General features: G+C 39.1%; 1 protein-coding gene across 2 annotated transcripts in view; it reads right to left on the bottom strand.

Moving 5' to 3' along the window:
- RECQL (RecQ like helicase) overlaps positions 1 to 12,764 on the bottom strand; it is a 64,805-nt gene that overhangs the window by 44,853 nt on the left and 7,188 nt on the right. The gene's annotated exons all lie outside the window — the stretch shown is intronic.

Below are 12,764 nucleotides of genomic sequence, written 5' to 3'. Positions count from 1 at the left end.
GATAGCTAGCATTTTTCAGCAATAAAACATTTTTTTCTTAATAAAACATTTTTTAAAGATTTTTTTTTAGGGCGCCTGGGTGGCTCAGTGGATTAAGCCTCTGCCTTCGGCTCAGGTCATGATCTCAGGGTCCTGGGATCGAGTCCCGCATCGGGCTCTCTGCTCAGCAGGGAGCCTGCTTCCCCCCCAACCTTGCCTGTCTTTCTGCCTACTTGTGATCTCTGTCTGTCAAATAAATAAATTAAACCTTTTAAAAAAAAAAGATTTTTTTTTTTTAATCATTTGAGAGAGAGAGAACACAAGCAAGGGGGAGGAGCGGAGGGAGAGGGAGAAGCAGACTCTCCACTGAGCAGGGAGCCCAATGTGGGGCTTGATCCCAGGACCCCAGGATCGTGACCTGAGCCAAAGGCAGATGCTTAACCAACTGAGCCACCCAGGCGCCCCAGCACTAAAGTATTTTTTTTTTTTTAAAGATTTTATTTATTTACTGGACAGAAATCACAAGTAGGCAGAGAGGCAGGCAGAGAGAGAGAGAGGAAAGCAGGCTCCCTGCTGAGCAGAGAGCCCGATGCGGGGCTCGATCCCAGGACCCCGGGATCATGACCTGAGCTGAAGGCAGAGGCTTCAACCCACTGAGCCACCCAGGCGCCCCAGCACTAAAGTATTTTTAATTAAGTTATGAACATTGTTGTTTAAGATACTCTACTGCACACTTAACAGACTACAGGATAGTGTAAACATAATCTTTACATGTTCCAGGAGATCAAAAAATTATTTGACTTGTTTTACTGTGAAACTGGCTTTATTGAAATGGTTGGAAACAAACCCATAATATCACTGAGGTATCCCTGTATCAACAGAAAAGTAGTGAGTATGTGTGAGAATAGATTCCTAAGGGTACTAAATCAGAGTGAACAAAATAAGATATCAAATGAAGCTAAATTTACAGATATGGACTCAATATGAAATTGTGGTTTAGGGGTGCTGGGTGGCTCGGTCAGTTAGGCATCTGCCTTTGGCTCAGGTCATGATCCCAGAGTCCTGAGATTGAGCCCCACACTGGGCTCAGCAGAGAGCCTGCTTCTCCCTTTCCCTCTGACTGCTGCTCCCCCATCTTGTGCGCTCTCTCACACATGCGCGCGCGCTCTCTCTCTCTCTCTGTGCCAAATAAATAAAATCTTTAAAAAAAAATCCACTGTGGTTTAGTGCATTAAATACAGGGGCCAGGAGTGGCTGTAATAATTTACTTAGTTGGTTGGCAGAAACCTGGCTGAAAGATGAATATCAGAAAGTTGGGATGGAATACCACAGGTGTAGATTCCAATGATACTGAAGGGCTAGAACTTCCTGGGTGTACACTAAAGGAGGGGATCCAGAGGCTTCAGGAGATGGGAATGCTAGAGGAGATTATCAGGCAGACTGACCATCCACTCTCCTGCTGTCCCCCAGGATGATCCAGACGACATTCCTTTCATCAAGGCTGAGAAATATATTCATATATTCATGAGGGCCTCCCCACCCTGGCATCCCTGAAGAGCTCTTCAAGGCTGTTCTCTGTAAGCTAGGAATGACAGTGGGGGAAATACTGCCTTTGAATTAGACTAAATGAGTCAATGAGAATGATGGATTCCAAGGTATGGTAGTTAATGGTAGCAATTCAGTTCACAACCAGAGAAAAGGTACATGTGGTTGCTATAATAGGCAACATAGCAGAAGCAGTAAACAGAATAGTCTGAACCACAGACAACTCAGAACTGGTTAGTTGACCATGATGCCCTTGAAACAGATTGATTTAAAAATTAAGAATACAAAGCCCTGATTCCAGTACACATAAGTTTGACTTGAATCACTACAAGAGTCACGGTCTTCAACCAGTTCCCAGAAATGAGTCAATATATAGACCCAGAATCCCTTTAATAAAGTGGAGGTTGGACCCCTTTGAGGAAGGCCTCTATTATACAACTAAAAATTTATGTGGTAAATCTTCACACCACTGTTCTCCAGAGCAACTTATCAGGGTAACTGTGTAGTGGGGAAGGAAAATAACTTCTCAGAAATTACTGGACATTAACTCTTAACTGATAGTTCCTGGACAACTAAAATGTCATGGTGATGGACCAGTCAGAACAGGGACTGGACTTATCCAAGTCACATGATCAGTGCTGTTTTCCTCAGGTCCATCACACAGCGGGCTCAGGAGATTCTTTAACCCACTCTGTGGTTATTTCCGCAGTTCCAGATTGTATAGCTCTCAGCTTCCGATTCAAGATGGCAACATAGGAAGAGCCTGAACTCATCTCCTCCAGAGACACAACAAATTAACAGAGCAATTCCTCCTAAAGAAGAACGGGGGATGGACTGCACACCCTAACAAAGGAAACACCCCCCCACCCTCCTCAAATGTTGTGGAACTGCAGTGGGAGGGATAGCACTGAGGGGCTGTAAGCAGATTCATCTGCCCTGGGACACAGAAAAAAAGCCACAGTTTGAGAGGGAAACTAGAAAATAAAGGAACCAGCTTTAGGACCCTACTAAATGGCAGGGCAGCTCTTAGAACTCTCTCCAGATCTGAGGGGCTGGCAAGTGCTATGGTTTACGTGCCTAGTTCACCTTGACAGCACAGATAGGAGCAGGTTTCAGATGCCATTGCTGGCCTGCTGCCTCAATGAGCCCTGGGCCACACCAGCCCTGGCTCTCCTGGGACACAGGAAAAAGGGCCACAGTTTAAAAGAACAACTAGAATATAAAGGATCCAAGCCCTAGAATTCCACCAAATGGCAGAAAAGCTGCTGGAAATCTCTCTGGATTGGAGGAGTTGGTGAGTGCCAGAGTTTACATTCCCCTCGACCTTGATTATGTGAATGGGAGCACAGTCCAGGCACCCTAGCTGACCTACTACCTCAGTGAGCCCTGGCCCCCTAGCCCACATCATTCCAAGACATCCTACCAAGGCAGCCATAGTGCAATGTATGCTAGGATACTTCTGGTCAGCACTCACTATAGCTAAAGCCGTCTTGCCAAAGTGACACAGGCAGAAAGCACCCTGAACAATCCAGACGTGCACCACATTGGCTCCATACGACTTGCTGGAATACCACAGTGCACACCATCCCATGACTTTCTGGCTCATGCTCTCTTCCACTCCAGCCACCCTACAAGAGCACCACTTACACAGAGTGCCACAGGAACACTGGCTTGCCCTCACCCTTGCTACTGCTGCCCTGCCAGGGCACACCCTAATGGAATGTCCTGGGGACCCCCCCCCCAACACACACACTCTGCCTCTGTTCCAGGAGCCCTGCCAAGATGCCACATGTTTATGCGTCTCAGTATAACCAGCTCATGTCCACTTCAGGTCCAGCCACACCATCCAGGCACCACCTATACTAAATGCCCCAATATAAATATAAATACCCTGGCTTGTACCCACTTCCATTTCAGCTCTCCTGCCAGGACACCATCTGTATAGAGAGGCCTGGGACTGTCCAGCCACTGTCCAGATCAGCTCTGGCTATCCAAAGGCAGCACCAGCACAGGCTGCCCCAGAACCCCTGGCCCATACCAGCCAAAGCTCAGCCAGCCGATGAAAGTCACCAGACACACAGTCTGCACAGCAGACAACCATACATACACAAGACCATTCCTTCAAGTTTAGGAGAAGTAGCTGTTCTACCTCATTCATAGAAACAAACAAAAAGTCAAAAACATGAGACAGAGGCATATGGCCCAAATAGAATAAGACAAAACCACAGAAAAAGGACTAAATGAAATGGAAATACCAAATCTACCTAATAAAGAGTTCAAAGTAATGTCATAATAAAGATGCTCACCGGACTAGAAAGAAGAGTGGATGAATTCAGTGAGAACCTCAAGAGATACAAAATACAAAAAGAAACCAATTAGAGGTGAAGAACAGAATAACTGAAATAAAAAGATATAGAAGGAATCAAGAGATCACAGGATAGGTTAAGGGACCTCTACAATAACCTCAAGCATAATAACATTTGCATGTCTCAAAAGCAGAGGAGAAAGAAAAGGGGCAGAAAACTTATTTAAAGGAGTAATAGCTGAAAACTTCCCTAACCTAGGGAAGGAAACAGACATCCAAGTTCAAGAAGCAAAGAGAGCCCTTAACAAGATGAACACAAGGAGGGCCACATTTTTTTCCTTTCAGCACTTTGAATGTATCATGATACATTTTTGTATCATGATACATTCAAAGTGCTGAAAGGAAAAAAAAACCCTAAAACCAAGAATAGTCTACCCAGCAAAGCCATCATTCAGAAGTGAAGAAGAAATAGAGTTTGCAGACAAATAAAGGTAAAAAAAATTTCATCGCTACTAAACTGGCCTTGTAAGAAATGTTAAACAGAATTCTTCAAGTGGGAAAGAGCAAGTCATAATTACAAGTAAAAAATTATGAAAGGAAAAAATGTTATGAGTGAAACTGAACATACAGTAAGATAATAGAGAAATCACTTATAAAGCTAGTATAGTTAAAAGACAAAAGTAGTGAAATCAATTTTATCTAAAAAATTAATTAAGGGAAAAGAAAGAACAAGAACCATATGATACTCTCAATAGATGCTGAAAAAGCATTTGACAAAGTACAGCATCCCTTCCTGATCAAAACTCTTCAAAGTGTAGGGATAGAGGGCACATACCTCAATATTATCAAAGCCATCTATGAAAAACCCACCACAAATATCATTCTCAATGAGGAAAAACGGAGAGCTTTTCCACTAAGGTCAGGAACACGCCAGGGATGTCCATTATCATCACTGCTATTCAACATAGTACTAGAAGTCCTAGCCTCAGCAATCAGACAACAAAAAGAAACTAAAGGCATCCAAATCAGCAAGAAGTCAAACTATCACTCTTTGCAGATGATATGATACTATAAGTGGAAAACCCAAAGGACTCCACTCCAAATCTGCTAGAACTCATACAGGAATTCAGTAGTCAGGATATAAAATCAATGCAGAGAAATCAGTTGCATTTCTTTACACCAACAACAAGACAGAAGAAAGAGAAATTAAGGAGTCAATCCCATTTACAATTGCACACAAAACCATAAGATACCTAGGAATAAACCTAACCAAAGAGGCAAAGAATCTATACTCAGAAAACTATAAAGTACTCATGAAAGAAATTGAGGAAGACACAAAGAAATGGAAAAACGTTCCATGCTCATGGATTGGAAGAACAAATATTGTGAAAATGTCTACGCTACCTAAAGCAATCTACACATTTAATGCAATCCCTATCAAAATCCCATCCATTTTTTTCAAAGAAATGGAACAAATAATCCTAAAATTTATATGGAACCAGAAAAGACCCCAAATAGCCAGAGGAATATTGAAAAAGAAAGCCAAAGTTGGTGGCATCACAATTCCAGACTTCAAGCTCTATTACAAAGCAGTCATCATCAAGACAGTATGGTACTGGCACAAAAGCAGACACACAGATCAATGGGAACAGAATAGAGAGCCCAGAAATAGACCCTCAACTTCATGGTCAACTAATCTTTGACAAAGCAGGAAAGAATGTCCAATGAAAAAAAAGAAAGCCTCTTCAACAAATGGTATTGGGAAAATTCAACAGCCACATGCAGAAAAATGAAATTTGACCATTTCCTTACACCACACACGAAAATAGACTCCAAATTGATGAAGGACCTCGATGTGAGAAAGGAATCCATCCAAATCCTTGAGGAGAACAGAGGCAGCAACCTCTTCGACCTCAGCCACAGCAACTTCTTCCTAAGAACATCACCAAAGGCAAGGGAAGCAAGGGCAAAAATGAATTATTGGGACTTCATCAAGATCAAAAGCTTTTGCACAGCAAAGGAAACAGTTAACAAAACCAAAAGACAACTAACAGAATGGGAGAAGATATTTGCAAAGGACATATCAGATAAAGGGCTAGTATCCAAAATCTATAAAGAGCTTAGCAAACTCAACACCCAAAGAATAATCCAATCAAGAAATAGGCAGAGGACATTAACAGACATTTCTGCAAAGAAGACATCTAGATAGCCAAAAGACACACGAAAAAGTGCTCCACATCACTCGGCATCAGGGAAATACAAATCAAAACCACAATGAGATACCAACTCACACCAGTCAGAATGGCTAAAATTAACAAGTCAGGAAATGACAGATGCTGGAGAGGATGTGGAGAAAGGGGAACCTTCCTACGTTGTTGGTGGGAATGCAAGCTGGTGCAACCACTCTGGAAAACAGCATGGAGGTTCCTCAAAAAGTTGAAAATAGAGCTACCCTACGACCCAGCAATTGCACTACTGGGTATTTACTCTAAAGATACAAACGTAGTGATCCGAAGGGGCATGTGCACTTGAATATTTATAGCAGCAATGTCCACAATAGCCAAACTACAGAAAGAACCTAGATGTCCATCAACAGATGAATGGATAAAGAAGATGTGGTATATATATACAATGGAATACTATGAAGCCATCAAAAGAAATGAAATCTTGCCATTTGTGATGACGTGGATGGAATTTGAGGATATTATGCTTAGCGAAATAAGTTAATCGGAGAAAGACAACTATCATATGATCTCCCTGATATGAGGAACTGGAGATGTAACGTGGGGGGTTTGGGGGTTGGAAAAGAATAAATGAAACAAGATGTGATTGGGAGGGAGACAAACCATAAGAGACTCTTTTTTTTTTTTTAATAAAGATTTTTATTTATTTATTGAGAGAGAGGCAGTGAGAGAGAGCATGAGCGAGGAGAAGGTCAGAGGGAGAAGCAGACTCCCCGTGGAGCTGGGAGGCCGATGCGGGACTCGATCCCGGAACTCCGGGATCATGACCTGAGCCTAAGGCAGTCGTCCAACCAACTGAGCCACCCAGGCGTCCCCCATAAGAGCCTCTTAAACTCACAAAACAAACTGAGGGTTGCCAGAGGGAGGGGAGTAGGAAGAGGGTGGTGGGGTTATGGACACTGGGGAGGGTACGTGCTATGGTGAGTGCTGTGAAGTGTGTAAACCTGGCGATTCACAGACCTGTACCCCTGGGGCTAATAATATATTATATGTTTATTAAAAAATAGAAAAAAATTTAAAATTTTTTTTAAAAAAGAATCCCAATTACCCGAAAAAAATTAAAAAATAAAAAAAATTGGGGCGCCTGGGTGGCTCAGTGGGTTAAAGCCTCTGCTTTCGGCTCAGGTCATGATCCCAGGGTCCTGGGATCAAGCCCCACATCGGGCTCTCCGCTCTGCGGGGAGCCTGCTTCCCCCTCTCTCTCTGCCGTCCTCTCTGCCTACTTGTGATCTCTCTGTCAAATAAATAAATAAATAAATCTTTTAAAAAAAATAAAAAAATAAAAAAAATTAAGGGAAACTCACAAAATAAAGAGATGTAAGATATAACTACACACACATAAAATGTGAGGAAGGATAGTAAAATTGAAGTTCTTTTAGAATGTGTTCAAACTTAAGTGACCATAAACTTAATAAAAATTGCTATACACATAAGATGTTATATATGAACCTCTGGGTAACCACAAAACAAAAACTTCTAGTAGATACATAAATAATAATAATAAAAAAAAGAGAGAGCTAAGTATAACACTAAAGAAAATCATCAATCACAGGAAAGAGAGCAAAAGAACAGAAAACAAAGAACCACAACAACCAGAAAACAAGTAATGAAATGGCAATAAGTATATCTCTATTAATAATTACTTTAAATGTGACTGATCTAATTGTTCTCAAATCAAAAGATATAGGGTGACTAAATGTATACCAAAAAAAAAAAAAAAAAAAGACCCATCTATATGCCTATATGCTGCCTACAAGAGACTTACTCGGACCTAAAAAGACTAAATCTCTATGAGTAAAGAGATGGAACAAGATATTCCATGCAAACAGAAACAAACAAACTGGAATAATTTTATCAAACAAAACAGACTTTAAAACAAAGAGTATATTATAAAACGAAGAACGGGGACACCTGGATGGCTCAGTTGGTTAAGCAGCAGCTCTTGATTTCAGCTGAGGTCATGATCTCGTGGTCCTGTGATTGAGCCCTGAGTCAGCTCCGTGCTCAGCCAGAATCTGCTTGAGCCTTCTCTCTTCCCCTCTGCCCTTTCCCCTGATCACACATGCGTGTGTGTGTGTGTGTGTGTGTGTGTACGCTGTCTCTTGCTCTCAAATAAATAAATCTTAAAAACAAACAAAAAGAACAGAATTACATGACGATAAAGAGATCAATCCAACAAAGGGTATATAGCAATTGTAAATAACTAGGTACCCAAAATTGGAGCATCTAAACACATAAAGCAAATACTGAGACATAAAGAAAGAAATTGATGGTAATGCAATCATAGTAGCAGAATATAACACCCCACTGACATCAACAGACAAAGCATCGAGACAAAAAAATCAATAAGGGTACAGTATCTTTGAATTATACATTAGAGCAATGGAGCTAGCATACATACAGAACATTCCATCCCAAAACAGAATACACATTCTTTTCAAGTTCACATGGAACGTTTTTCAGGATAATTCAACACATAAGGTCACAAAAAAGCCTCAATAAATTTAAGAAGATTAAAATCGTATTATGTATCTTTTCTGACTACAACAGTATGAACCCATAGATCAATTACAAGAAAAAAGGATGGTGGGAGAATAGGGAAAAAACCCACAAACACATGCAGCCTGAACAACATGCTACTAAACAACTAATAGTTCAATAAGGAAACAAAAGAGGAAACCAAAAGCTACATTGAGACCATCAAAAATAAAAACACAAAGGTCCAAAATTTGGGGGACATAGCTAAAGAAGTTCTAAGAGCAAAAGTTATAGCACTAGAGGCCTGCCTCAAAAACCACGATAAATCTCAATCTAACCTTAATCTAAAGGAACTAGAAAAAGAAAAATGAAGCCCAAAGTTAGTAAAAAGAAATAATTAAAACCATAAGAGCAATAAAAGAAATAGAGACTGCCTTCCCCCCAAAAAGGAAAGAAAGGTTAAAAAAAAAATCCATAAAACTAGTGGTTTCAAAGAGCTGGTTCTTTGAAAAGACAAAGAGTTAATAAACCTTTAGCCAAACTCACCAAAAAAAAAAAAAAAAAAAAGAGCAAGAGAGAGGGGGGCAGGGGAGAGATCCAAATAAAATAGAACAAACTAGGAGAAATGGATAAATTCCTAGACTTAAAACCTTCTGAACTGATCAGAAAGAAATAGAAACAGACCAATTATAGGTAACACATTTAAATCAGTAATCAAAACACTACCAAAAAAGGAAAATCTAAGACCAGAATTCACAAGTGATTTCTACAAAGCATTTTTTTTTTTAATTAAGCATTTAAAGAAGAGTCAATACCTTGTCTCCTCAAATATTCCAAAAAATAGACAAGAAAGTAAAGCTTCCAAATACATTCTATAGGGCTGGCATTATCCTCACACCAAAGCCACACAGACACTACAAAAAAAAAAAAAAAAAGAAAGAAAGAAAGAAAGAAAGAAAGAAAACAAACTACATACCAAATCCCCGATAAATACAGATGTAGAAGTCCTGAATAAAGTATAAATAAAGCACATTTAACAATACCTTAAAAGGTCTTTCACCATAATCAAGTGGGACTTATTCCAGGGATGCAAGAAGGATTCAATATTCACAAATCAACCAACGTGATATACCACATTAAAAAAATGAAGAATAAAAATCATACGATTATCTCAACAGATGCAGAAAAAGCATTTGACAAAATTCAACATCCATTCAACGATAAAAACTCTCAACAAAGTGGACTTATAGGGAACATACCTCAACATAATAAAAGTCATATAATATAAAGCCACACTAACATTGTACTCAAATGGTGAAAAACTGAGAGATTTTCCTCTATTTCCAGAAAAGGCAGGGTGCCTGGGTGGCTCAGTGGGTTAAGCACCTGCCTTTGGCTCAGGTCATGATCTTGGGGTCCTGGGATGATCAGGATCCCTTTGCCCCTCCCCTTGCTCTCGCACTCTTCTCTCTGTCTCAAATAAACAAATAAAATCTTTAAAAAAAGAAAAGGCAAGGAAGGATGTCCACTCTCACCACCTTCATTCAACGTAGTACTGAAAGTCCTAGACACAGCGATCAGACAATTAAAAAAAAAAAAGATAAAAAGGCACTCAAATTGGTAAAGAATATGTAAAACTGTCACTATTTGCAGGTGACATGATAACACTAGAAAATCCTAAGACTCAACCAAAACACTATTAGAAGTGACAAGTGAACTCAGGAAACCTGCATAATACAAAATCAATATTTAGAAATCTGTTGCACTTCTATATGCTAATAATAATGTAGCAGAAAGAGAAATTAAGAAAACAGTCCTATTTACAGCTGCACCAAAAATAAAATACCCAGGAATAAATTTAACCATAAAGGGAAAGACCTATATACTGAATATTAGAGAACACTGTTAAAAGAAATCAAAGAAAACACAAATAAATGGAAAGATATGTTCTGCTCAAAAACTGGAAGAGTATTATCCATATGTTCATAATATCCAAAGCAACCTACAGATGCAATGCAATTTCTACTAAAATCCCATCAGTAATTTTCACAGAACCAAAACAAATAATTCCAAAATTATGGAACCACAAAAGACCCTGAATAGCCAAACCAATCTTCAGAAAGAAGGACAAAGCTGGACAATCCCAGATTTCAAGATATACAACTGAAGTAATCAAAACAGTATGCTATTGTCACAGAAACAGACACAAATTAATAGAACAGACAAGAGATCCCAGAAATAAAGCCAAACTTACTCAGTCAATTAATCTATGACAACGGAGGCAAGCATATACAACGGGAAAAAGACACTTCAATAAATGGTGTTCAAAACACTGGGTGGCTACATGCAAACGAATGAAACTGTACCACTTACTTATACAATACACAAACTCAAAATGGACTAAAGGCCTAAATGTGAGACGTGATACCACACAACTCCCAAAAGAAAACAGAGACATCAATCTCTTAGACACTACCCTTGGCAACATATCTAAGGATATGTCTTCTCAGGCAAGGAATACAAATGCTAATATAAACTACTGGGACTACATCAAACTGTCACAGCAAAGGAAACCACCAATAAAACAAAATGGCAACCAAGTAAATGATAGAATATATGTGCCAATAATATACTTCATAAGGGATTAATATGCAAAATTCATAAAGAACCTACACAAGTTAACACCCAAAAAATCCAATAAAAAATAGACAGGATACCTGAAAACACATTTTTCCAAAGATGGAGATGGCAAAAAGACACATGAAAAGATGTTCAATATTACTAATCATCAGGGAAATGCAAATCAAAACCACAAAAAAACAAAATCACCTCACACCAGTTCAAACGGCTAGTATCAAAAACAAAGAAGTAACAAATGTTGACAAGAATGTGAAGAAAAAAGAGCCTTCACACTCCGCAGTGGAAATGTAAACTGGTATAGTTATTATGAAAAATAGTATGGAGATTCCTCAAAAAATTAAAAAAAGAAATATCATATAATCTAGCAATTATACTTCTGGGTATTTACCCAAAGAAAATGAGAATACTAATTCAAAAAGATGTAACATACATTCATTGCAGTGTTATTTAAAATAGCTAAAATATGGAACCAATCCAGTGTCCTTAACTGGCAAATGGATAAATTAAGAGTCATACGTGTGTGTGTGTGTGTGTGTGTGTGTGTGTGTGTGTGTGTGATGGAATATTACTCAGCCGTGAAAAAGAATGAGATTATTGTTATTTGAAACAAGATAGATGGACCTAAGAAGTACCAGGTTAAATAAAATAAGCTGAAAGACAAATACCGTATGATTTCACTTACATGTAGAATAATAAAAACAAACAAACAGGGGCACCTGGGTGACTCAGTTGGTAAAACATCTGCCTTCAGCTCAGGTCATGATCTCATGATCTTGGGATCAAGCCCCACATCTGGCTCCCTGCTCAGCAGGGAGTCTGCGTCTCCCTGCTCAGCAGGGAGTCTGCGTCTTCATTTCCTTCTGCCCCTCCTCCCAGCTTATATGCCCACGCGTGCACGTTCTCTCTCTCTCTTCTCAAATAAATAAATAAAATCGTCAAACAAACAAAAAAACTCTTAAATACAGAGAATAAACTGGTAGTTGCTAGATGGGAGGCAGGTAGAGAGAATGGTGAAATAGGTGAAGGGGATTAAGAGGTACAGACTTCCAGTTATAAAATAAATAAGTCACACAGATGAAATGTACAGCTTTGGAATGAAGTCATTAATATTATACCCATGTTGTATGGTGACAGATAGTGACTACACTTACCATGCTAAGCCCTGATTAATGGACAGAATTGGGTAATATGTCATACTCTAAAACTAATATAACATATATTAATTGTATTTCATTAAAAAAAATAAAAAATCTTTGCAAACTAAAAATATTTGTTGAAAATAATACATCTATGTTAATTTGAATAGAGGGATTCAGAGTGATTTATATTTTCTACTTTGTGATTTCTTAGGCTCCTATAATTCTGTCAAAAAACATATCATGCCTTGGACCCCTTTTGCATTGCAGGTGGGAATGTAAAATGGAACAGTGAGCATAGAAAATAATATGGCAGTTCCTGAAAAATTAAAAACAAAAATACCATGGGATTCAGCAATTCTACTTCTAGGTATATACCCAAAAGAACTGAAAACAGAATCAAACACATTTGTACTCCAAAGCTCATAGCAGTATTAT

Source organism: Martes martes, assembly GCF_963455335.1.
Source record: "Martes martes genome assembly, chromosome: 8".
Taxonomy (NCBI): Eukaryota; Metazoa; Chordata; class Mammalia; order Carnivora; family Mustelidae; genus Martes; species Martes martes.
This window is presented reverse-complemented; position numbering and strand designations above follow the sequence as displayed.